The sequence below is a fragment of the Pristiophorus japonicus genome, unplaced genomic scaffold (assembly GCF_044704955.1).
Source record: "Pristiophorus japonicus isolate sPriJap1 unplaced genomic scaffold, sPriJap1.hap1 HAP1_SCAFFOLD_534, whole genome shotgun sequence".
NCBI lineage: Eukaryota > Metazoa > Chordata > Chondrichthyes > Pristiophoridae > Pristiophorus > Pristiophorus japonicus.
The window spans coordinates 231,214-258,420 of NW_027254441.1; the positions used below are offsets into that span (position 1 = coordinate 231,214).

A 27,207-nucleotide genomic window follows, 5' to 3' on the forward strand; every position below is an offset into this window, starting at 1 on the left:
TCGCTCTGCGCATGCTCAGCTCACACTGCCCGGGAGATTGTCAGCAGCTCCGGACCAATAGGAAGAGCGGGGGCGGGGCTGGAGGACCGGGTGGACGGTTGGTCCTCCAACCAATCGGAGTGTGACAGGGGCGGGGCTTGCGGGCCCCCCAGTGGGCGGGGCTGAACCCGGATCTCACTCACTGAGCATGCGTGGCCAGCGCAGCCGGATGTTGGCGGAACAGACGCTTCGGGAAGGCGGTAGGAGATAGTGCCCGCGGGGGAGGATGTGGACCCGCGGGTGGGCCGGCAAGCATCATAAACATCCGGTGTAGGCCTCAGGCGCAGAATAAGAGTCTGCAGTGACAGTGTTTGCCCTGCGGTGACAGGCCCGTGTCAACGGGGTCTCTGGTCGCCATCTTGGGCAGGGCGGGGTCACAGCGCATGTGCGGCCGCCTTGGCCTGGAACAATGAGTGGGCGGGGCTTCAGTGTCCCAGTGCCCGCGAGACGGAGTAACCCGGGTAACAGGCGCGTCATCACCTCATAACAGTAACCCGGGCAACAGGCGCGTCATCACCTCACAGCAGTAACATAGAAAATAGGTGCAGGAGTAGGCCATTCAGTAAGATCATGGCTGATCATTCCCTCAGTATCCCTTTCCTGCTTTCTCTCCTTACCCCTTGACCGTAACTCCCTCTTGAATATATCCAATGAACTGGCATCAACAACTCTCTGCGGTCGGGAATTCCACAGGTTAACTACTCTCTGGGTGAAGAAGTTTCTCCTCATCTCAGTCCTAAATGGCTTACCCCTTATCCTTAGAATATCTCCTCTGGTTCTGGACTTCTCCAACATCGGGAACATTCTTCCCGCATCTAACTTGTCCAGTCCCATTAGAATTTTATATGTTTCTATGAGATCCCCTCTCATCCTTCTAAACTCCAGTGAATAAAGGCCCAGTTGATCCAGTCTCTCCTCATGTCAGTCCTGCCATCCCGGGAATCAGTCTGATGAACCTTCGCTGCACTCCCTCAATAGCAAGAATGTCCTTCCTCAGATTAGGAAACCAAAACCGAATACACTATTCCAGGTGAGGCCTCACTAAGGGGCCTATTTCCCTCAGCAGAGGGTCAACAACCATTCGGCATAGATTTAAAGTAATTGGTAGGGGGATTTGAGGGGAAATTTGAGAGTTGTGGGGGTCTGGAACTCACTGCCTGAAAGGGTGGTAGAGGCAGAAACCTTCACCACTTTTAAAAATTGCTTGGATGTGCACCTGAAGTGCTGTAACCTACGGGGCTACGGACCAAGGGCTGAAAAATGTGATTTAGCTGGATAGCGCTTTGTCTGCCGGCGTGGACACGATGGGCTGAAATGAATTCCTTGTGTGTTGTAAATTTCTACGATTCTGTGACCCTTGTGAGGGGGGGTAAGCGTCTATGGAGTGTGTGTCTAGAGCCTGTGCACGGGAGAGGCAATGTTTAGGGGTTGGTTGTGAAGCCCTTCACAGGCGAATAGCTTGTCAGCAAAACCTTACATCCCAGTGTGGGGGTCATTGCCTCAAAAAGGAGGAGATCTTGGGACATTATTGGAGAACACCGGAGGTTAGTTAAAAGAAGACATTTATTGCTGACTCCTCTGTGACACCAGTCTCTGTCCGATCTTTTATAGATGTCAGGCTAGATGTCACTCCCGTGTCATTGGGCCCAGCCCAGGCTCACAGCCAGCAGAGGGTGCCCCAACATCTGGGGCGAGTTCACCTCAGTCACCAAGTAAGTAAATACCGACACACTCCTCGGGGACTCCATGTAAATACTGACACACTCCACGGTGAACTCCCTGGAAATACTGACACACTCCTGGGGACTCTGTGTGCTACTTACACACTCCCCGGAGACACCCTGTAAAAACTGACACACTCCCAGGGACCCCATGTAAATATCAACACAGTTTCAGGGACACTTGTAAATACCGACAGATCCCTAGGGACCCCCTGTAAACACAGACACTCCCGTGGACCCCTGTAAATAGACACATTCCTGGGACCCCTGTAAATACTGACACACTCCCCGGGACCCCTTGTAAACATCGACAAGCCCCCAGGGACCCCCTGTAAACACTGACACACTCCTAGGGACCCCTGTAAATACAGACACACCATCGGGGGTCCTTGTAAATATGCACACACACCTGGGGACCCCCTGTAAACACTGACACAATCCCGAGGACCCCCTATAAGTATAGGCACACTCCTGGGGATCCCCTGTAAATACTGACACAATCCTGGCGACTACTTGTAAATATTGACACACTATCAGGTTCCTTGTAAATACAGGAACACTCCTGTCAACACCCTGTTATTACTGACACACTCCTGGATACCCGCTGTAAACACTGACACACAACCGGGGATCTGCTGTAAATACTGACACACTCCCGAGGAGCCCCTGTAAACACTGACACACTCCCGGGAACTCCCAGTAAAAACCGACACAATCCCAAGGACCCCCTGTAAATACTGACACACTCCCTGGGACACCTCCTGTAGATACCGACACATTCCTTGGGGATCCCCTGTATATACAGACACACTCCTGGGGGCAGCCCCTGTACATACTGATATAATCCCCGGGGATCCTCTGTAAATACTGCCACACTCCCGGGGACTCCCGTAAACGCTTATACAGTCACCAGGACCCCTTGTAAATACTGAGACAATCCCGGGAACCCCTGTAAATACAGATAAACTCCTGGGGACCCCTGCTAAGTACTGACTCACTCACTGCAACCTTCTGTGAATATCAACACTCTCCCGGGCCCCCCTGTAAACACCGACACACCTCTGGAGACCCTCTGTAAATATAGATACACTCGTGGGGATCCTCTGTAAATACTGACACAGTCCTGGCGACTACTTGTAATTCCAACACACTATCGTGGGTTGTTGTAAATACAGGCGCACTCCCAGGGATCCCCTGTAAATAGTGACACACTCACGGGGATCCCCTGTAAATACTGACACACTCCTGGCAACACCCCTTCTACACACTGACATATTCCCCGGGGATCCAACGTAAATACTGCCACACTTCCGGGGACCCACGTAAACACTGACACACTTACAGGGACCACTTGTAAATACTGACACACTCTTGGGGACCCCCTATAAACACTGACACACACCCGGGAAACCCCTGTAAATACTGACACACTCCTGGGTGCCAGCTGTAAACACTGACAAACTCCCGGGAACTCTCAGTAAAAACCGACACACTCCCGGGGACCCCCTGTAAATACAGACAAACTCCCGGGGATCCCCTGTAAATACAGGCACCCCCTGTACAAGCTGACATACTCCCGGGGACCCCTGTAAAAACTGACACATTCCCGGGGACTCCCGGTAAATACTGACAAACACCCAGCGACCCCCTGTAAACATCGACACACTTGCAGGGGTCCCTGTAAATACTGACACGCCCCTGGGGACTCCCTGTCAACATTCAGACACTCCGGGATATCCCCTGTTAATTATTGACTCACTCACGGGAACCCTCTATGAATACCGACACACTCTCCGTGGACTCCCTGTAAAAATCGACACACACCCGGGGACACCCTCTAAATACTGACACACACCCAGGGATACCCTGTAAATACAGACCGACTCCCTGGGACAACCTCTGTCGATACTGACACATTCCCTGGGGATCCCCTGTAAATACAGACACACTCCTGGGGGCACCCCTGTACACACTGACATATTCCCCGGGGATCTGCTGTAAATACTGCCACATTTCCGGAAACCCCCGTAAATACTGACACAGTCACAGGGACCCCTTGTAAATACTGAGACACTACCAGGGACCCCTGTAAAAACTGACTCACTCCCGGTGACCCCCTGTAAACACTGACGCACTCTCCGGGCACCCCCTGTAAACACTGACACATCCCTGGGGACCTCCTCTAAACACTGACACACTCCCGGGGACCCCATGTAAATACTGACACACTCCTGGGGATCCTCTGTAAATACTGACACAGTCCTGGCGACTACTTGTAAATACCGACACACTATCGGGGGTCCTTGTAAATACGGGCACACTCCTGGGAATTCCCTGTAAATACTGAAACACTCCCAGGGAACCCCTGTAAATACTGACAGACTCTCAGGAACTCCCTGTAAAAACCGACACACACCCGGGGACCCCCTGTAAATACAGACAAACTTCTGGGGATCCACTGTAAATACAGACACACTCCTGGGACACCCCCTGTACATACTGACACATTCCCCGGTGACGCCCTGTAAACACTGACACACTCCCGGGGAACCCCTGTAAACACTGACATACTCCCGGGGAACCCCTGTAAATACTGACACACTATCGGGGGTCCTTGTAAATTCGGGCACATTCCCGTGGACACCCTGTCATTACTGACACACTCCTGGGTACCTGATGTAAACAATGACACACACCCGGGGATCTCCTGTGAACACTGACACACTCCCAGCAAAAATCGACACACTCCCAGGGACCCCCTGTAAATACAGACAAACTCCCGGGGATTCCCTGTAAATACAGACACTTCCTGTGCATATTGACACACTCCCTGGGACCCCTGTAAAAATTGACACGCTCCCAGCGGCTCCCTGTCAACACAGACACTCCCGGGGACCCCCTGTAAGTACTGACACACTCTCCGGGGACACCCTCTAAATACAGACACACACCCGGGGACACCCTGTAAATACTGACACACACCCGGGGACACCCTGTAAATACAGACAAACTCCCGGGGACACCCTGTAAATACAGACACACTCCTGGGGGCAGCCCCTGTACATACTGACATAATCCCCGGGGATCCTCTGTAAATACTGCCAAACTCCCGGGGACTCCCGTAAACGCTGATAGTCACCAGGACCCCTTGTAAATACTGAGACACTCCCGGGGACCCATGTAAAAACTGACACACTCACAGGGACCGCTTGTAAATACAGATAAACTCCCGAGGACCTCCCTGTAAATACTGAGACACTCCCAGGGACACCTCCTGTAAAAACTGACACACTCCCGGGGACTCCCGGTAAAAACTGACACACTCCCGGGGACTCCCGGTAAATACTGACACACCCCTGGTGACTCCCTGTCAGTACTGAGAAACTCCCGGGGACCCCCTGCTAAGTACTGACTCACTCACTGCAACCTTATATGAATATCAACACTCTCCCGGGCCCCCCTGTAAACACCGACACACCTCTGGAGACCCCCTGTAAATATAGACACACTCCTGGGGATCCTCTGTAAATACTGACACAGTCCTGGCGACTATTTGTAATTCCAACACACTATCGGGGGTCCTTGTAAATACAGGCGCACTCCCAAGGATCCCCTGTAAATAGTGACACACTCACGGGGATCCCCTGTAAATGCTGACACACTCCCGGGAACTTCCAGTAAAAACCAACACACTCCCGGCGACCCCCTGTAAATACAGACAAACTCCCGGGGATCCCCTGTAAATACAGGCACCCCCTGTACATGCTGACATACTCCCGGGGACCCCTGTAAATACTGACACATTCCCGGGGACTCCCGGTAAATACTGACAAACACCCAGCGACCCTGTAAACACCAACACACTAGCAGGGGTCCCTGTAAATACTGACACACCCCTGGGGACCCCTTGTTAACATTCAGACACTCCGGGATTTCCCCTGTTAATTACTGACTCACTCACGGGAACCCTCTATGAATACCGACACACTCTCCGGGGACACCCTCTAAATACAGACACACACTCGGGGACACCCTCTAAATACTGACACACACCCGGGGACACCCTGTAAATACAGACACACTCTTGGGGGCAGCCCCTGTACACACTGACATATTCCCCGGGGACCTCCTGTAAATACTGCCATACTCCCGGGGACCCCCGTAAATACTGACACAGTCATAGGGACCCCTTGTAAATACTGAGACACTACCGGGGACCCCTGTAAAAACTGACTCACTCCCGGTGACTCCCTGTAAACACCGACGCACTCCCGGGGGCTACCTGTAAATACAGAAATCCCCGTACATGCTGACACACTCCCGGGAACTCTCGATAAATGCTGACATCTCCCAGGGACCCCCTGTAAACACCGACACAATAGCGGGGGTCCCTGCAAATATTGACACACCCCTGGGGACCCCCTGTCAACACTGAGACACTCCCGGGGACCCCCAGTTAAGTACTGACTCACTCACGGGAACCCTCTATGAATACCGACACACTCTCCGGGCACCCCCTGTAAACACTGACACATCCACGGGGACCTCCTGTAAACACTCACACACCCCCGGGGACCTCCTGTAAACACTGACACATCCCCGGGGACCTCCTGTAAACACTGACACATCCCCGGGGACCTCCTGTAAACACTGATACACCCCCGGGGACCTCCTGTAAACACTGACACACTCCCGGGGACCCCCTGTAAATATAGACACACTTCTGGGGATCCTCTGTAAACACTGACAGTCCTGGCGACTACCAGAGTCAGCACTTTTAGGGGAAGAGAGGGAGGGAAACCAGTGAATGTGGAACTGGGTCCAGCCATAGTCAGCACCTTCAGGGGTGGAGAGGGAGGGGAACCAGTGAGTGTAGAACTGAACCCAGCCAGAATTGGTGGTGAAAACTGGGAGTGGAGGAGAAACAGTCTAGAAATGTGCGATGGGTTTCGATTTCAGCACAGCAGGAGGGACAATGTGTGGGATAGGGATTTACAGCTTTGGAAGAACAAGAGAGGAAAGAATGTTCCATGGAAACTAGATGTGTCTATCCTGAATTTCTGTCTTGTACTGACAGCGATGAGTTTTATTATCTCCTTTTACAGAATATTAGAAGGGGAGATTTTCAGACAGGAAACACAAACCAAACATCACGTCAAGATCTGACAGAGTCAATTGATTCATCAGGACATGAATATCATCGGCCTTTGAAAGTGGAAGGAGAAATGTTTGCCTGTTCTGTCTGTTGGAAAAGATTTCAAACATCAGTGTGACTGGAAAAGCACCGAGACACACACCCCCGAGTGAGTGTTCTAGTGCACTACCTGTGGAAAGAGCTTTAACCATTTAAACAGCCTGAAAAATCATCGCACCATTCACAGCGCGAAGAAACTATAAACGTGTTGTGTGCATGGGCGAGGCTTCAACCCATCGTCCAACCTGGAGAGTCACAAGGATACCCGCACCATGGAGAAACCGTGGAAATGTGGTGACTGTGGGAAGGTATTCAGATCACCGTCTGAGCTGGAAATTCATCGACGCAGTCACACTGGGGAGAAGCCATTCACCTGCTCAGAGTGTGGGAAGGGATTCGCTGGGTCATCCCAACTTATAGCTCACCGTCGAGTTCACACCAGGGAGAGACCGTTCACCTGCTCTGAGTGTGGGAAGGGATTCACTTGTTCATCCATCCTGCGGATACACCAGCGAGTTCACACTGGGGAGAGGCCATTCACCTGCTCTGAGTGTGAGAAGGGATTCACATGTTCAGCCGACCTGCTGACACACCAGCGAGTTCACACTGGGGAGAGGCCGTTCACCTGCTCTGAGTGTGGGAAGGGATTCACATGTTCAGCCGACCTGCTGACACACCAGCGAGTTCACACTGGGGAGAGGCCGTTCACCTGCTCTGAGTGTGGGAAGGGATTCACCCGATCATCCAACCTGCTGACACACCAGCGAGTTCACACTGGGGAGAGGCCATTCACCTGCTCAGAGTGTGGGAAGGGGTTCATTCGGTCATCCACCCTGCTGACACACCAGTGAGTTCACACTGGGGAGAGGCCGTTCACCTGCTCTGAGTGTGGGAAGGGATTCACCCGATCATCCAACCTGCTGAGACACCAGCGAGTTCACACTGGGGAGAGGCCATTCACCTGCTCCGTGTGTGATAAGGGATTCACTTGTTCATCCGACCTGGTGAAACAGCAGCGAGTTCACACTGGGGAGAGGCCGTTCACCTGCTCTGAGTGTGGGAAGGGATTCACTACGTCATCCCACCTGCTGACACACCAGCGAGTTCACAAGTGACTGCAGGGGTTGTAATCTGCAGTTATTGCTCCTGTTAATCACATCCCAACTGAACCATGTTCATTCTGACAGTTGGGATTTGTTTCTGCTGATGTTAATAACCCTATAACTGGGCTGGACTTTAATATTCTGGATATACTGCTGATTGTGTTCTCGGGGCTGCAGTGTCCATTTAAGAAACACGGTGTGTTATCTTTTCCCTTAATTCAGCAACTCTCAACAGAAAGTTAGTTTGCAATAAAATTATGAACTTTGACTTTAATCCTAAATTGATCTTTGGTACAAAATCTGCAATAGTGTGTGAAAGTTTCTACTGAATAAAATGTCCAATTAGAAAGAGCTTACTGACAATTCTTACTGACTTGCACATTACACACAGTCGCCTCTCCATTATCCACCAGAAAGAAGGGGAATGGGAATTGGTGGGGAATCCGTGTCCCCAAATGTTGCCCTTCCCATCTGGTGCAGCAATCCCCTCAGCAGGGGAATAGAGACAAGTCCAGACCAAAACTGTGCGCAGTACTCCAGGTGTGGTTTTACCAATGCCCTGTACAGGTGTAGCAGGTCTTCCCTACTTTCATACTCCATCCCCCTTGCAATAAAGGCCAGCATTCCATTTGCCTTCCTGATTACTTGCTGTATTTGCATGCTAACTTTTTGAGTTTCATGTAGAAGAACCTCCAGATCCCTCTGTACTACAGCATTTTGCAATAATCCCCATTTAAATAATTTTGTTTTTTCTTTTTCCTACCAAAGGGGATAACCTGACATTTTACCACATTATGGTCCATCTGCCAGATTTTTGCCCGTTATAGAAACATAGAAAATAGGTACAGGAGTAGGCCATTCGGCCCTTCGAGCCTGCACCACCATTCAATGCTTTCTCCCCATACCCCTTGATCCCTTTAGCTGTAAGGGCCACATCTAACTCCCTTTTGAATATATCTAACGAACTGGCCTGAACAACTTTCTGTGGTAGAGAATTCCACAGGTTCACAATTCTCTGAGTGAAGAAGTTTCTCCTCATCTCAGTCTTAATTCACTTACCCCTTATCCTTAGACTGTGACTCCTGGTTCTGGACTTCCCCAACATCCGGAACATTCTTCCTGCATCTAACCTGTCCAATCCCAAGACTGAGATGAGAAACTTCTTCACTCAGAGAATTGTGAACCTGTGGAATTCTCTACCACAGAAAGTTGTTCAGGCCAGTTCGTTAGATATATTCAACAGGGAGTTAGATGTGGCTCTTGCAGCTAAAGGGATCAAGGGGTATGGGGAGAAAGCATTGAATGGTGGTGCAGGCTCGAAGGGCCGAATGGCCTACTCCTGCACCTATTTTCTATGTTTCTATAACGAGCAAAAATCTGGCAGATGGACCATAATGTGGTTAAATGTCAGGTTATCCCCTTTGGTCGGAAAAAGAAAAAACAAAATTATTTAAATAGGGACTATTGCAAAATGTTGTAGTACAGAGGGATCTGGGGGTTCTTCTACATGAAACTCAAAAAGTTAGAATGCAAATACAGCAAGTAATCAGAATTTTATGTTTCTATGCGATCCACTCTTATTCTTCTAAATTCCAGTGAATAAAAGCCGAGTCGATCCAGTCTTTCTTCATATGTAAATCCTGCCATCCCAGGAATCAGTCTGGTGAACCTTCGCTGCACTCCCTCAATAGCAAGAATGTCCATCCTCAGATTAGGAGACCAAAACTGTACACAATATTCAAGGTGTGGCCTCACCAAGGCCCTGTACAACTGCAGTAAGACTTTCCTGCTATACTCAAATTCTCTTGCTATGAAGGCCAACATGCCATTTGCTGCCTTCACTGCCTGCTGTACCTGCATGCCAACTTTCAATGACTGATGTACCATGACACCCAGATCTCGATGCACCTCCCCTTTTCCTAATCTGTCACCATTCAGATAATATTCTGCCTTCATGTTTTTGCCACCAAAGTAGATAACCTCACATTTATCTACATCATACTGCATCTGCCATGCATTTGCCCACTCATGCATCCTCCTCACAGCTCACACTGCCACCCAGCTTAGTGTCATCTGCAAACTTGAAGCGATTACATTCAATTCCTTCGTCTAAATCACTAATGTATATTGTAAATAGCTGAGGTCCCAGCACTGAACCTTGTGGTACCCCACTAGTCACTGCCTGCCATTCTGAAAAGGGCCCATTTATGCCTACTCTTTGCTTCCTGTCTGCCAACCAGTTCTCTATCTACGTCAATACATTACCCCCAATACCATGTGCTTTAATTTTGCACACTAATCTCTTTTGTGGGACCTTGTCAAAAGCCTTATGAAAGTCCAAATACACCACATCCACTGGCTCTCCCTTGTCCACTCTACTAGTTACATCCTCAAAAAATTCTCGAAGATTTGTCAAGCATGCTTTCATAAATCCCTTTCATAAATCCATGCTGACTTGGACCGATCCTGTCACTGCTTTCCAAATGCGCTGCTATTTCATCTTTAATAATTGATTCCAACATTTTCCCCACGACTGATGTCAGGCTAACCGGTCAATAATTCCGTTTTCTCGCTCACTTTTTAAAAAAGTGGTATTACACTCGCTACCCTTAAATCCATAGAAACTGATCCAGAGTCGATAGAATGATGGAAAATGACCACCAATGCATCCACTATTTCTAGGACCATTTCCTTAAGTACTCTGGGATGCAGACTATCAGGCCCTGGGGATTTATCGGCCTTCAATCCCATCAATTTCCGTAACACAATTTCCTGACTAATCAGGGTTTCCTTCAGTTCCCCCTTCTCACTCGACCCTCGGTCCCCTAATATTTCTGAAAGGTTATTTGTGTCTTCCTTAGTGACAACAGAACCAAAGTATTTGTTCAATTGGCCTGCCATTTCTTTGTTCTCCATTATAAATTCACCTGAATCTGACTGCAAGCGACCTACGTTTGTTTTCACTAATCTTTTTCTCTTCACATATCTATAGAAGCTTTTGCAGTCAGTTTTTATGTTTCCTGCAAGCTTCCTCTCACACTCTATTTTTTCTCTCAGATGTTGCCTGACCTGCTGAGATTTCCAGCAGTTTGTTATTATTTCAGACTTCAGCATCTGCAGTATTTTGCTTTTGTATTAAGAAAGAAAGACTTGCATTGATATAGCGCCTTTCATGTCCACCAAACATCTCAAATGCTTTACAGCCAATGAAGTACTTTTGGAGTGTAGTCACTGTTGTCATGTGGAAAACGCGGCAGCCAATTTGAACACAGCAAGCTCCCACAAACAGCAATGTGATAAATGTCCGGATACCCTGTCTGTGTTATATTGGAAGATCGGGGTATGTTATGGCAGGTCGGGACCATAAAAGGAGCAGTGTGCGGCCCAGGGAGCAGCGTGGAGGCATGCAGCTTCAGGGAGCAGCACGAGCTGTGAAGGCAGCAAAGAGTGATGTCATCAAGGTCCAGGTTGATGATTGGACCATGGGTCGGTGCAGCAGGAGCAGCGAGGTCAGGGCAAAGGAGCGGCGAGAGACTGTGGAGGGATGCGATTGGGGCCCAGGAGAGGTGTGAGTTCGGGGCCAGGGGCCCAGAGGTAGCACGGGCCAGCCCACACTGTGATATGTGTGTGCACTAGATCCATGCAGCAGAGCTGGTCTCCAGTCGTCCTGGTTAATCCTCACCACTGGACCAAGACCTTGCTCTGTCAAGCCCATGTGGTGGCTGGTGTGCAACGGCCATCAAACGTTAAAAAAATCCATGCACAGTCATCTTCCACCCTTCAGGATGTAGTTCAGGACCTGGAATATTAGATCCTTTATTGAAACACCTGTGAACTCATCCTATTTTGGCGTGGAAGCAAGTCATCCTCATTTCGAGGGACTACATATGATGATGATTTCCCCCCTCCTAATTAAACCCTTTGTCCTCTGCTAAATTCTAAATTTCTCCCAGTCCTCAGGTTTGTTGCTTTTTCTGGCCAATTTATATGCCTCTTCCTTGGATTTAACACTATCCCTAATTTCCCTTGTTAGCACGGTTGAGCCACCTTCCCCATTTTATTTTTACGCCAGAGAGGGATGTACAATTGTTGAAGTTCATCCATGTGATCTTTAAATGTCTGCCATTGCCTATCCACCATTAACACTTTAAGTATCATTCGCCAGTCTATCCTCGCCAATTCACGTCTCATACCATCGAAGTTACCTTTCTTTAAGTTCAGGATCCTAGTCTCTGAATTAACTGTGTCACTCTCCATCTTAAGGAATAATTTTACCATATTAATGTCACTCTTCCCCAAGAGGCCTCGCACAACAAGATTGCTAATTAATCCTCCCTCATTACACAACATCCAGTCTAGGATGGCCAGCTCTTTAGTTGGTTCCTTGGCATATTGGTCGAGAAAACCATCCCTTTTACACTCCAGGCAATCCTCCTCCACCGTATTGCTACCAGTTTGGTTAGCCCAATCTATATGTAGATTAAAGTCACCCATGATAACTGCCGTACCTTTATTGCATGCATCCCTAATTTCCTGTTTGATGCCATCCCCAAACTCACAACTACAGCTTGGTGGTCTGTATACAACTCCTACTCGCGTTTTCTGCCCTTTGGTGTTCTGCAGCCCTACCCATACAGATTCCACATCATCCAAGCTAATGTCATTCCTTACTATTGCATTAATCTCTTTAACCAGTAACACTACCCCATCTCCTTTTCCTTTCTGTCTATCCTTCCTGAATATTGAATATCCCTCGATGTTGAGTTCCCAGCCTTGGTCACCCTGGAGTCATGTCTCCGTAATCCCAATTATATTATATCCGTTAACAGCTAACTGCGCCTTATTATGAATACTCCTCGCATTGAGACACAGATCCTTCAGGCTTGTTTTTTTAAACACTCTTTGTTATTTTAGTATTATGTTGAAATGTGGCCTTTTTGAATTTTGCCTTTGATGTCTCTGCCCTCCACTTTTCCTTATCTCCTTTCTACCTTTTGCTTCTCCCCCATTTTAACTTCCTCTGTCTCCCTGCAAAGATTCCCATCCCCCTGCTGTATTAGTTTAAACCCTCCCCAACAGCACTAGCAAACACTCCCCCTCGGACATCGGTTCCAGTCCTGCCAGGTGCAGACCGGTTGTATTGGTCCCACCTCCCCCAGAACCAGTTCCAATGTCCCAGGAATTTGAATCCCTCCCTCTTGCACCATTCCTCAAGAAATGTATTCATCTTAACTATCCTGCTATTTCTACTCTGACTAGCACGTGGCACTGGTAGCAATCCTGAGATTACTACCTTTGAGGTCCTACTTTTTAATTTAACTCCTAGCTCCCTAAATTCAGCTTGTTGGACCTCATCCCATTTCTTACCTATATGTTAGTACCTCATTATCCTATCTATATACCTTTGTAGATTCTTTGCATCCTCCTCACAACTTGGTTTCCCACCTATCTTTGTATCATCAGCAAATTTGACTGTGTTACACTTGATCCCTTCATCCAAGGCATTAATATAAATGTAACTAGTTGAGGTCCCAGCACTGATCCCTGCAGCACCCCACTAGTTACATTTTGCCAACCGGAAAATGACCCATTTATACCGACTCTCTGTTACTTAGCCAATCCTCTATCCATTCTGATATATTACCGCCAATCCCGTGAGCTCTTAGCTTGTGTAATAACCTTTTGTGTGGCACCTTATCGAATGCTTTCTGGAAATGCAAATATACAACTTCAACTGGTATTACTTTATGCACTCTGCTCATTACATCGCCAAGCAACTCCAGCAAATTTATCAACCATGATTTCCCTTTCATAAAACCATGCTGACTCTGCTTGACTGCAACATGATTTTCTAAATGTCCTGCTACTAATTCCTGAATGATGGATTCCAGTATTTTCCCAATGACCGATGGTAGGCTAACTGGTCTATGGTTTCCTGCCCTCTGCTTCCCTCCTTACTTGAATAGGGGTGTTACATTTGCAGTTTTCCAGTCTGCTGGGACCTCTCCAGAATTCAGGTAATTTTGGCAGATTACAACCAGTGCATCCACTATCTCTGCAGCCACTTCTTTTAAGACCTTAGGATGCATGCCATCAGGTCTGGGGGATTTGTCCACCTTTAGTCCCATTTGTTTGCTGAGTACTTTATCTCTAGTGATAGTGACTGTTTTAAGTCCCCCCATCACCCCACCCTCACCACCGCAATAGCTCCTTGATTATCAACTGTTGAGATGTTTTTAGTGTCCTCTACCGTAAAGAACAATACAAAATATTTGTTCAAAATCTCTGCCATTTCCGTGTTTCCCGTTATTAATTCTTCAGTCTCATCCTCTAAGGGACCAACGTTTACTTTAGCTACAGATTTCCTTTTTCTATACACGTAGAAGCTCTTACTGTCTTGTTTTTATATTTCTTGCTAGTTTGTTCTCATGCTATCTTTTCTGTCTTTATCATTTTTTTGTCGTCCTTTGCTGGTTTCTAAAAAATTCCCAATCTTCTGGCCTTCCACTGTCTTTCACAACATTATATCAGACAGGAGGAGATTGGTGTCAGTGACTGTGGGGTTGGTTTATATCAGACAATGTAATCCATATAACCTAAGTTTGAGCTGTGGAGGGAAGACCTCTCACAGAGCGGTGCTATTTTTCCTTTTGTTTTTTTTTGCAGAAGCAAGTGGAAGCGAGGTCACAGGATGAAATATCGCAGCCAGCAAAGTCCAGGTGAACGAGGGAAGGCGTGTGTGCCTAGAATGCTGGGGAAACATCGTTGACCTACATTCTTCCTGGTTAAGCAACACCTCGATTTCAAAATGTTCATGCTTGTTTTCAGATCCCTCCATGGCCTCGTCCCTCCCTATATCTGTAATCTCCCCCAGCCCCACAAACGCTGAGATATCTGCTCTCCTCTAATTCTGCCTTTTTGAGCATCCCTGATGGTAATCACTCAACCTTCTGTTGCCTAGATCCCAATCTCCAAAACCTCTCCACCTCTCATTCCTCCTTTAATCTGCTCCTGAAAACCTATGTCTTTGACCAAGCTTTTGGTCACCTGTCCTGATATCTGTTTATGTGGCTTGGTGTCAAGTTTTTGTCTTATAATACTCTGTGAAAATCCTTGGGACATTTTACACATTAAAGGCATTATATCAATACAAGTTTTTGTTTTTGCTGATTCCCTTGATTTAACCTTTCATGGTATTATAAAGAACACAGCACAGAAACAGGCCATTCGGCCCAACTGGTCCATGTCAGGGTTTAACCTCCACACGACCCTCCTCCCACCCTATCAACATATCCTCCTATTCCTCTACAGTGAGGAGTTCCGCGGTCACTGATTGCCTTCTGGCGCCCGTCCAAAGGGCCAATGTGTGAGGGTATGCAGTGATTGTTGGCAGCCTATTCAACCTTGGGGGCATCACAGTCCAAAACAACGCTCCCTTTGCAGACTTGGCCTTTGCTGCTGGGGTGAGTGGACAGTGATCAGTAGCAGGAGCCCAGGGCACTGAGGTTAACTGCAGTCTCCCCAACTGCAGCCCAGGCTGGGATCCTCTGACAACCCCCACAGTGAGCAGCTGGAATGTGCAACCTCTCCTGGTCTGCACTGGGGAGCAAGGGAGGTCAAGGGTCAGCACAGAATCAAATCAACCTTGACCCTCCCCCACAGCATTCCTCACTCAGGAGAACCAAGTTGTGACGTCTGCACGTTCCAGCGTGCGTCACCCTCCGTCGCCCGCCCACTGTTCCCGCGATCTCATTCCCCATTGGTCGGGAGCTCCTGTCAATCAGGCCGTGGGCCCGGGTCAGGTGCCGCTCGAGTGCGCGCGCCGCCCAACGGCCGGAGGCAGAGAAGACTCTGGAGCGGAGAGGAGGAGGAAGCGGCGGCGGGGCGCAGGGGAGCCCTGGAACCGGCGGGGAGGCTTTCTAAACACCCGGGGTAGGCCTCAGACCCTAAACCAAAACCTACGTCTCCGGCGTTTGCCCCGAGGGGCAGCTGCGGGGCTTTCTCCCGGTGACAGGCCCCCGGCAACGGCCGCCATCTTGCGGCAGAATCTGCTGAGGGGCAATGACGTCATGGTGCTGCAGGCCGCTGATTGGTTGGTGAACGGACAGGCTTTGTCCCTCCGTGGACGGACAAACTGTCCATTGCTGGAATCACATCTTGTATTTATATAGCGCCTTTAACAGAGCAACACGTCCCAAGGGCTTCACAGCAGCGTTACAGACACAACACATACATTTAACACCCAGACACAAAAGGAGAAATTAAGGCAGATGTCCAAAAACTTGTTTAAAGGGGCAGGTTTTAAGGAGCGTCTTAAAAGGAGGAAAAAGAGGGAGAGGTTTAGGGAGGGAGTTCCCGAGCTTGGGGCCCAGGCAGCTGAGGGCACGGCCACCGCTGGTGGAGCGATTATAATGAGGGATGTTCAAGAGGGCAGAATTTGAGGAGCGCAGACGTCTCGTGGGGTTGTGAGGCTGAAAAAGAGTGATTTGTAAACAGGGACGAGAATTTTGAAATCGAGGTGCTGTTTAACCGAGAGCCAATGTAGGTCAGCGAGCACAGGGGTGGTGGGTGATCGTGACTTGGTGCGAGTTAGGACGGGCTGCTGAGTTTTGGATGACCTCAAGTTTATGTAGTGTAGAATGTGGGAGGCCAGGAGTGAGTTGGAATAGTCAAGTCTAGAAGTAATAAAGGCATGGATGAGGGTTTCAGCAGCAGAAGAACTGAAGCAGGGCCTGAAGTGGGCAATGTCACGGAGGTGGGAAAAGGCAGTTTTAGTTATGCTGCGGATATGTGGCTCAACTCATTTCAGGGTCAAATATAACATTGAGGTTGTGAACAGTCTTGTTCACTCTCAAATTCATGCTCGGGAGAGGGATGGAGTCAGTGGTTAGGGAACGCAGTTTATGACGGGGACCAAAAATAATGGCTTTGGTCTTTCCAATATTTGGAGAAAATTTCTGCTCATCCGGTACTGGATGACGGACAAACAATCTAATTTATAACTACTTTCTTTAATTAGTGACTAAATTAGATAAAACCAATAAATAATAAAATTAAAATCATAAAGAATGAATTAACAAATCAATTTAAAACAGAAAAAGCTGGAAATCTCAGCGGGTCAGGCAGCATCAGTGGAGAGAAGCAGAGCCAACGTTTTGGGTCTGTGACCCTTCGTCAGAACTGGCAAAAGTTTCAAATGTAACAGATTGGTAAGGAAGTGCTGGGGCCCTGAAAGGGGGAGAGGAGGAAAGAACAAAAGGGAATATCTGTGATCGGGTGGGAGGCAGAAGTGGTTTAAGAGACAAAAGCGATGATGGGCCAAACTGATAAAGTAATGGCACAAGTTAGGAAACAAAAGGTGAGTCTAGATACGGTGTGAATGCCTGAATAATTACCAGCTGCCATGGGAAACTGGGAGAAGTTTGTAAAAAAAAAAGGGAGGAAAGGGAACAAAATATGGGCAGAGATTATGGTCTGAAATTGTTGAACTTGATGTTGAGTCCAGAAGGCTGTAAAGTGCCTAATCGAAAGATGGGGTACTGTTCCTTGGGCTTGCGTTGAGCTGCACTGGAACAGTGTAGGACACCAAGGACAGAGAGGTCAGAGTGGGAGTGGAGAATTAAAGTGACAGGAGACCGGAAGCTCAGGGTCATACTTGCGGACTGAACAAAGTGCTCACCCAATCTGCATTTGGTCCCCCCAATATACAGGAGACCACATCGTGAACAGCGAATACAGTTTTTGAGGTTGTAACTAGTAGGTTCGATAAGGGAGAATCAGTGGATGGGGTGTATTTGGATTTACTGAAGGCATTTGATAAGATGCCACACAGGTTATTGAACAAAATGAGGGCCCATGCGATTGTGGGTAAAATACTAGCATGGATTGAGGATTGGTTAACGGAGAGAAAACGGAGGATAGGAATAAACGGGTCATTTTCAGGTTGGCAGGCTGTAACTAGTGGGGTACCGCAAGGATCAGTGCCTGGGCCCCAGCTATTCACAATCTATATCAATGATTTGGATGAAGGGACCCAATGTAACACAGGTTGAACCTCTCCAGTCCGGCACCCTCGGAACCTGCCGGACCAGAGAATTTTCCAGACCACGGGAGATTATGTCGACCCCAGATTTAAAAATCCCATTGTCAGCAATGTTTCCGGACAGGTTTCTGCTCCATTCACTGCAATCCACATCAGAGTCCAGTTAACATGAGGTAACGTGTAGCTGTTGCACACACTGTGTCCCGGGGGGGGGGGGCATGTTGTCACATTGTCTCCTGTGTCCCGGTGGGGGGCACGTTGTCTCCTGTGTCCCGGGATGGCGGGGGAATGATATGTCCTGTGTCCTGGGAGGGGGGGGGGGGGGGGGCGCTGTGTCCTGTGACCCGGGGGGGCACGCTGTGACCTGGGGCCAGCCGCTGCCCTCTCCCCAGTCAGATCAGCGCGGAGAGGGAGCCGGGAGTGTGCCGGCCGACCAAGGCGCCGAAGCTGGGCCCGAAATGCTGCACAAAGATCCGGCTGCGTTCTGCGCATGCGCTGTGCAGTAGCCCACTGCACAGCATTTCAAGCCCAGCTTCGGCGCCTCTGTCGGCTACCGCACTTCTCACTCGCTCTCCGACCGGGAGGTGGGGGATGGGGGGAGAGGAGAAGCGGCCAGCCCCGGGACCCAGCGTGGGTCGCGACCCCTTGCCGGGAATGATGCCGGACCAGGGAGGTTGCCAGACCAGGGAGGTTCAACCTGAATATCCAAGTTTGCTGATGACACAAAGCTAGGTGGGATATAAGTTGTGAGGAGGATGCAAAGAGGCTTCAAGGGGTTTTTGACAATCTCAGTGAGTGGGTAAGAACATGGAAAATGGCATATAATGTGGAGAAATGTGAAGTTATCCACTTTGGTCGGAAAGATAGAGAAACAGAGTACTTTTTAAATGGTGAGAGATTGGGAAATGTTGGTGTTCAGAGGGACCTGGGTGTCCTTGTACACAAATCACTGAAAGTTAACATGCAGGTACAGCAAGACATTAAGAAAGCAAATGGTATGTTGGCCTTTATTACAAGAGGATTTGAGGATAAGAGTAAAGATGTCTTACTGCAGTTATTTAGGGCCCTGGTGAGACCACACCTGGAGTATTGTGTACAGGTTTGGTCCCCTTACCCAGGAAAGGATATACTTGCCATAGGGGAGTGCAATGAAGGTTCACCAGACTGCTTCCCGGGATTGTGGGGGTCGGGGGTGGGGGGGGGGTTGCCCTATGAGGAGAGATTGAGCAGACTGGGCCTTTTTCTCTGGGATCTTATTGAAATGTATAAGATTATGAGGGGGCTTGATAAGGTGGATGCAGAGAGGATGTTTCCACTGATGGGGGAGACTACAACTAGAGGGCATGATCTTAGAATAAGGGGCTGCCATTTAAAACTGAGATGAGGAGAAATTTCTTCTCTGAGTTATAAATCTGTGGAATTTGCTGCCTCATAGAGCTCTGGAAGCTGGTACATTGAATAAATTTAAGACAGTTTCTTAAACAATAAGGGGTTATGGGGAGCGGTCGGGGAAGTGGAGCCGAGTCCATGTTCAGATCAGCCATGATTGTATTAAATGGTAGAGCAGGCTCGAGGGGCCGTATGGCCTACTCCTGTTCCTATTTCTTATGTTCTTATGAATGTCGAAGAATGAGAGGTGATCTCATTGCAACATATAAAATACTTACAGGGCTTGACAGGGTGGATGTTTCCCCTCGCTGTGCAGTCTAGAACCAGGTGTTACATTTTCCGAATAAGGGATCGGCCATTTGGGACTGAGATGAGGAGAAACTTCTTCACTCCGAGGGTGATGAATCGTTGGAATTCTCTATCCCAGAGAGGTGTGGAAGCTCAGTCGTTGAGTATATTCAAGGTAGAGACGGATAGATTTTTGTATATTTGGGGAATCAAGGACTATGGGGATAGTGCAGGAAAGTGGAGTTGAGATAAAAGATTAACTGTGATCTTATTGAATGGCGGAGCAGGCTCAAGGGGTGATATGACCTACTCCTGCTGCTATTTCTTATGTTCTTTATTTCTGTAAGACATAGGAGACTAATTGATATCCTGTTACCCACTGCTCCATTTTGGGGCCTTTTCTCCTTTCTCACTCTAGATTATCTCAGTTTTTATATATTAGGTTACTATCATTGACAAGTCCCAGCTCCCCATACCTTCCAGAGTGTCTTTCCTAGCCTTGGGATGCAGGGAAGGTATTGGGAAAATACCAATGAGCGAAGCGATACTAAAAATAATTCAATGGGAGAAATAATCCGCTATTAGTTTGGTGTAATTTTATTGATATGGATTTCCAGAAGGTATTTGATAAAGTCCCACATAAAAACTGTTATTCAAGGTAGAAGTCACAGAATTGGGGGAAAATTATTGACCTGGTTAGGAAATTGGCTAAACAGCAGGAGACAGAGAGTATGGATAATGGAACAAGGGAAAGATATAGAGCAAAGCTCCCTCTACTCTGTTCCCTCAAACACTCCAGGGCAGGTACAGAAAGGATAGATACAGAGCAAAGCTCCCTCTACACTTTCCATTAGACACTTCCAGGGTAGGTATAGCAAGGGTTGGATACAGAGCTAAGCTCTCTCTACACTCTCCCATCAGACAATTATGTAGGGGAGGACGAAACCCCCCTGATTTTACCCAGAGGGAAAAGGGCTGTGGGATCAGTCTGTGCTGTGAATTGAAAGCAGTGATTGAACAGGGGAGGACACCGGAGGGCCAATGGCGAGACAGAGTCAGCCCGAAGCATGGGGCTTTGAAGCCAATGGGAGAGCACTTGCTCGAAAACTGTGGGACTGACTCACAGCCAATATCGGACTATTGTCTTCCCCATGTTTACACTGTGGAAGGAAATTATGCAGATCTTCAGAAAACTAGGGAACCCAAAACAAACCAAGGACCAACACAATGGCTACAGGAGGCCAACCCAATTAACACCTACTCAAACCTTGAGTAGGTTAGAAAAACTGAATTGAAGGAAAATTATGCAGACCTTTAGAAACCAGGGAACCCAAAACAACCTAAGGGCCTACACAATGGCTACAGGAGGCCAACGCAATCAACACCCATTCAAACCTTGAGTAGGTTAACATCAGTGGAAAAAACACGCAATAATCTAAAACTGCTGCATTTTTCAAAATCACAAAGCCCACCAATGGGAAGAATCGATTTCAGCAGGAGAGGCGGACTGGATAATCTGGCTATAAAAAGGGGTTTCTGACGTAGTGTGGGTGGTTCCCTGCCCTCGTGATCCAACAATCAGCAAGCCTCTCGACACTGAAGGAAAACCAGTGTCCGAAGACACCGAAGATAGAAGAAACAAACCACCAGACTTGCAGAAGGCACAGTAGTGAGTATAACCTCTGGTCCCCGGAACTCCCATCTCAGTTAGGCCAGGAAAGGTGGGAGGAAAGGTGGGAGGTTGGGCATTGTACTGCTAAACTTGTGTAAAGATTTTCGTTGTGTCCGTTTAGTGGGATTTAGGGGGATTGTTTTGTTGGTGTATTGCTGTTTGTTGAGATACACCTTGTCAAATAAATTGGAAGCCTAAGTTCCTCTAGGAATCACCTTGTCTCAGTTCTATTGTATTACATCTCCTGATCATGAGTCTTACGTCAAAACAGTGTAAGGGAAGCTAGGAGCGCCTCAAACGCTCAACTGTGTGTCACAGGCTAGGGAAGGGGTTAGGAGTGTTTGACACTCACAGGTGCCTCACAATCTAGGCATAAGCTGTGGGAGCGCACGAGTCTCAAAACCCCCTTCATAAGCTGTGGACACAGTCTCTCCAGGGGTGCTCTTGCAGCACTCAGGGTACCTCACAGGCCAGGCATAAGCTGTGAGGGCAGAAGCCCAGAGAGAGACACCCAAGGCACAACAACATTCCCTGAAAACCCCTTACACTTCCAGGGCAGGTACAGCATGGGATAGATACATAGAAACATACAAATGTAGAAAATAGATGCAGGAGTAGGCCATTCGGTCCTTCAAGCCTGCACCACCATTCAATAAGATCATGGCTGATCATTCACCTCAGTACCCCTTTCCTGCTTTCTCTCCATACCCCTTGATCCCTTTAGCCATAAGGGCCATATCTAACTCCCTCTTGAATATATCCAATGAACTGGCATCAACAACTCTCTGCGGTAGGGAATTCCACAGGTTAACAACTCTGTGAAGAAGTTTCTCCTCATCTCAGTCCTAAATAGCTTACCCCTTATCCTCAGACTATGTCCCCTAGTTCTGGACTTCCCCAACATTGGGAACATTCTTCCTGCATCTAACCTGTCCAGTCCCGTCAGAATTTTATATGTTTCTATGAGATCCCCTCTCATCCTTCTAAACTCCAGTGAATAAAGGCCCAGTCGATCCAGTCTCTTCTCATGTCAGTCCAGCCATCCTGGGAATCAGTCTGGTGAACCTTCGTTGCACTCCCTCAATAGCAAGAACATCCTTCCTCAGATTAGCAGACAAAAACTGAAAACAATATTCCAGGTGAGGCCTCACCAAGGCCCTGTACAACTGCAGTAAGACCACCATGCTCATATTCTCAAAATCCCGAGCTATGAAGACCAACATACCATTTGCCTTCTTCACCGCCTGCTGTACCTGTATGCCAACTTTCAATGACTGATGTACCATGACACCCAGGTCTCGTTCCACCTCCCCTTTTCCTAATCTACCACCATTCAGGTAATATTCTGCCTTCATGTTTTTGCCCCCAAAGTGGATAACCTCACATTTATCCACATTATACTGCATCTGCCATGCATTTGGCCATTCACCTAACCTGTCCAAGTCATCCTCAAGCCTCTTAGCGTCCTCCTCACAGCTCACACCGCCACCCAGTTTAGTGTCATCTGCAAATTTGGAGATATTACACTCAATTCCTTCATCCAAATCATTAATGTATATTGTAAATATCTGGGGTATTTGTCTGCTGTATGGCTCAGAGGCATGGACCATCTACAGTAGACACCTCAAATCACTGGAGAAATACCACCAACGATGCCTCTGCAAGATCCTACAAATCCCCTGGGAGGACAGGCGCACCAACATTAGTGTCCTCGACCAGGCCAACATCTCCAGCATTGAAGCACTGACCACACTTGATCAGCTCCACTGGGCAGGCCACACTGTCCGCATGCCAGGCATGACACTCCCAAAGCAAGCGCTCTACTCGGAATTCCTTTATGGCAAACAAGCCAAAGGTGGACAGAGGAAACGTTACAAGGACACCCTCAAAGCCTCCCTGATAAAGTCCAACATCCCCACCGACACCTGGGAGTCCCTGGCCAAAGACCACCCTAAGTTGAGGAAGTGCATCCGGGAGGGCACTGAACGCCTTGAGTCTCATCGCCGAGAGGATGCAGAAATCAAGTGCAGGCAGCGGAAAGAATGTGCAGCAAACGTGTCCCACCCTCCCTTACCCTCAACGACTGTCTGTCCCACCCGTGGCAGGGACTGTGGCTCTTGTATTGGACTGTTCAACCACCTAAGGACTCATTCTAAGAGCGGAAGCCAGTCGTCCTCGATTCCGAGGGACTACCTATGATGATGATTAGCATGGATAGAGAATTGGCTAACTAACAGAAAACAGAGAGTCGGGATAAATGGTTCATTCTCGGGTTGGCAATCAGTAACTAGTGGGGTGCTGCAGGGATCAGTGCTGGGACCCCAACTATTTACAATCTATATTAATGACTTGGAAGAAGGGACCGAGCGTAACAGAGCCAAGTTTGCTGACGATACAAAGATGGGAGGAAAAGCAATGTGCGAGGACACAAAAAACCTGCAAAAGGACATAGACAGGCTAAGTGAGTGGGCAAAAATGTGGCAGATGGAGTATAATGTTGGAAAGTGTGAGGTTATGCACTTTGGCAGAAAAATAATGAAAGAGCAAGTTATTATTTAAATGGAGAAAAATTGCACAGTGCTGCAGTACAGTGGTACCTGGGGGTACTTGTGCATAAAACACAAAAGGTTGGTATGCAGGTACAGCAAGTGATCAGGAAGGCCAATGGAATCTTGGCCTTTATTGCAAAGGGAATGGAGTATAAAAGCAGGGAAGTCTTGCTGCAGTTGTACAGGGCATTGGTGAGGACACACCTGGAATACTGCGTACAGTTTTGGTTTCCATGTTTACGAAAGGATATATTTGCTTTGGAGGCAGTTCCAAGAAGGTTCACTCGGTTGATTCCGGAGATGAGGGGGCTGACTTATGAGGAAAGGTTGAGAAGTTTGGGCCTCTTCTCAATGGAATTCAGAAGAATGAGAGGTGATCTTATCGAAACGCATAAAATTATGAGGGGGGGCTTGACAAGGTGGATGCAGAGAGAATGTTTCCACCGATAGGGGAGACTAGAACTAGGGGGCATAATCTTAGAATAAGGGTCCGCCCATTTAAAACTGAGATGAGGAGGAATTTCTTCTCTGAGGGTTGTAAATCTGTGGAATTCGCTGCCTCAGAGAGCTGTGGAAGACGGGACATTGAATAAATTTAAGACAGAGATAGACAGTTTATTAACTGATAAGGGAATAAAGGGTTATAGGGAGTGCAGGGAATTGGACCCGAGTCCATGATCGGATCAGCCATGATCGTGTTGGGTGGCGGAGCAGGCTCGAGGGGCTGTATGGCCTGCTGCTGCTCCTATTTCTTATATTCGTTTGTGCTTATGTTCTACACTCACTAATTAGACACTTCCAGGGCAGGTACAGCACGGGTTAGATAGAGAAAATCTCACTCTCTACCTTCCCATCAAACACTTCCAGGGCAGGTACAGCACGGGTTAGATAGAGAAAATCTCACTCTATACCTTCCCATCAATCACTCCCAGGGCAGGTACAGCACGGGTTAGATAGAGAAAATCTCCCTCTATACCTTCCCATTAATCACTCCCAGGGCAGGTACAGCACGGGTTAGATAGAGAAAACCTCCCTCTATACCTTCCCATCAATCACTCCCAGGGCAGGTACAGCACGGGTTAGATAGAGAAAATCTCCCTCGATACCTTCCCATCAATCACTCCCAGGGCAGGTACAGCCCGGGTTAGATAGAGAAAATCTCTCTATACCTTCCCATCAATCACTCCCAGGGCAGGTACAGCACAGTTGAGATAGAGCAAAGCTTGCTCTGCAATTACCATCAAAAACTCACAGGGCAAGTATAGCATCATTTAGATAGAGTAAAGCTCCTAGATACACCATAAAGCTCCCTGTACCCTGGTCCGTGAAAAACACCCACGGCTGGTACAGCACGGGTTAGATACAGAGTAAAGCTCCCTCCACACTGTACCATCCAAAAACTCCCAGGGATGGGACAGCTCGTGTTAAATACAAAGCAAAGATCCCTCTACATTGTCCTAGCAAGAATCCCCAGGGCAGGTACAGCAAGGGTTAGATATCGAGGAAAGCTCTCTCTACACTGTCCCATCAAACATTCCCATGTTGATACAGCAAGAGCCAGATACACAGTAAAGCTCCCTCTACACTGTCGCATCATACACTCTCAGGGCAGGTACAGCAAGGGTAAGATACAGAGTAAAGCTCCATCTGCACTGTTCCTTCAGCGAAGGAGGGGGAGGGGAACCAGTGAGTGTAGACCTGAACCCAGACAGAATTGGTGGTGAAAACTGGGAGTGGAGGAGAAACAGTCTAGAAATGTGTGTTGATTTGGATTTCAGCACAGCAGGAGGGACAATGTGTGGGACAGGGATTTACAGGTTTGGAAGTGCAAGAGAGGAAAGAATGTTCTATGGAAACTAGATGTGTCTATTCTGAATTTCTGTCTTGTACTGACAGTGATGAGTTTTGTTATCTCCTTTTACAGCGTGTTAGAAGGGGATATTTTCAGACAGGAAACACAAACCAAACATCACATCAAGATCTGACGGAGTCAATCGATGCATCAGGACCTGAATATCATCGGCCTCTGAAAGTGGAAGGAGAAATGTTTGTCTGTTCTGTCTGTGGGAAAAGATTTCAAACATCAGTGTGACTGGAAAGGCACCGAGACACACACACCCGAGTGAGAGTGTTCCAGTGCACTGCCTGTGGAAAGTGCTTTATCCAGTTACACAGCCTGAAAAATCATCGCACCATTCACAACTGATTGTCCAACCATGGAGAGTCACAAGGATACCCGCACCATGGAAATGTGGGGACTGTGGGAAGGTATTCAGAAAACCGTGAGAGCTGGAAATTCATCGACGCAGTCACACTGGGGAGAGGCCGTTCATCTGCCCCGTGTGGGCGAAGGGATTCACTGGGTCTTCCCAACTTGTAACTCACCAGAGAGTTCACACTGGGGAGAGACCGTTCACCTGCTCGGAGTGTGGGAAGGGATTCACTCGGTAATCCGACCTGCTGACACATCAGCGAGTTCACAAGTGACTGCAGGGGTTGGAATCTGTTGTTATTGCTGCTGTTAATCACATCCCGACTGAACCACGTTCATTCTGACAGTTGGGGTTAATAACCCTACAACTGGGCTGGACTTTAATATTCTGGATATATTGCTGATTGTGTTCTTGGGGCTGCAGTGTCCATTTAAGAAACGCTGTATGTTATCTTTCCCCTTAATTCAGCGACTCTCAACAGAAATTTAGTTTGCAATAAAATTATGAACTTTTACTTTAATCCTAAGTTGATCTTTGGTACAAAATCTACAATAGTATGAAAGTTTCCACTGAAGAACATCTCCAATTAGAAAGAGCTGGCTGACAATTCTTGACTTGCACATTACACACAGTGGCCCCTCCATTATCCACAAGAAGGGGAATGGGAATTGGTGGGGAATCAGTGTCCCCAAATGTTGCCCCTCCCATCTGGTGTAGCAATCTCCTCAGCACAGGAATAGAGACAAGTCCAGACCAAAAGTGCACGCAGTACTCCAGCTGTGGTCTTACCAACGCCCTGTACAGGTGAAGCAGGGCTTCCCTACTTTTATACTCCATCCCCCTTGCAATAAAGGCCAGCATTCCATTTGCCTTCCTGATTGTTTGCTGTACTTGCATGCTAACTTTTTGCATTTCATGTATAAGAACGCCCAGATCTCTTTGTATTACAGCATTTTGTAATCGTCCTCATTTAAATAATAATTTTTTTAATTTTTCC

The 27,207-nt window shown here is 48.0% G+C and overlaps 1 protein-coding gene and 1 pseudogene across 5 annotated transcripts in view; one reads left to right on the plus strand and one right to left on the minus strand.

The window, feature by feature from the left end:
* Positions 1 to 8,402, plus strand: part of LOC139254097 (zinc finger protein 229-like) — a 72,900-nt pseudogene extending 64,498 nt beyond the window's left edge.
* LOC139254094 (zinc finger protein 432-like) overlaps positions 1 to 27,207 on the minus strand; it is a 157,446-nt gene that overhangs the window by 126,230 nt on the left and 4,009 nt on the right. The gene's annotated exons all lie outside the window — the stretch shown is intronic.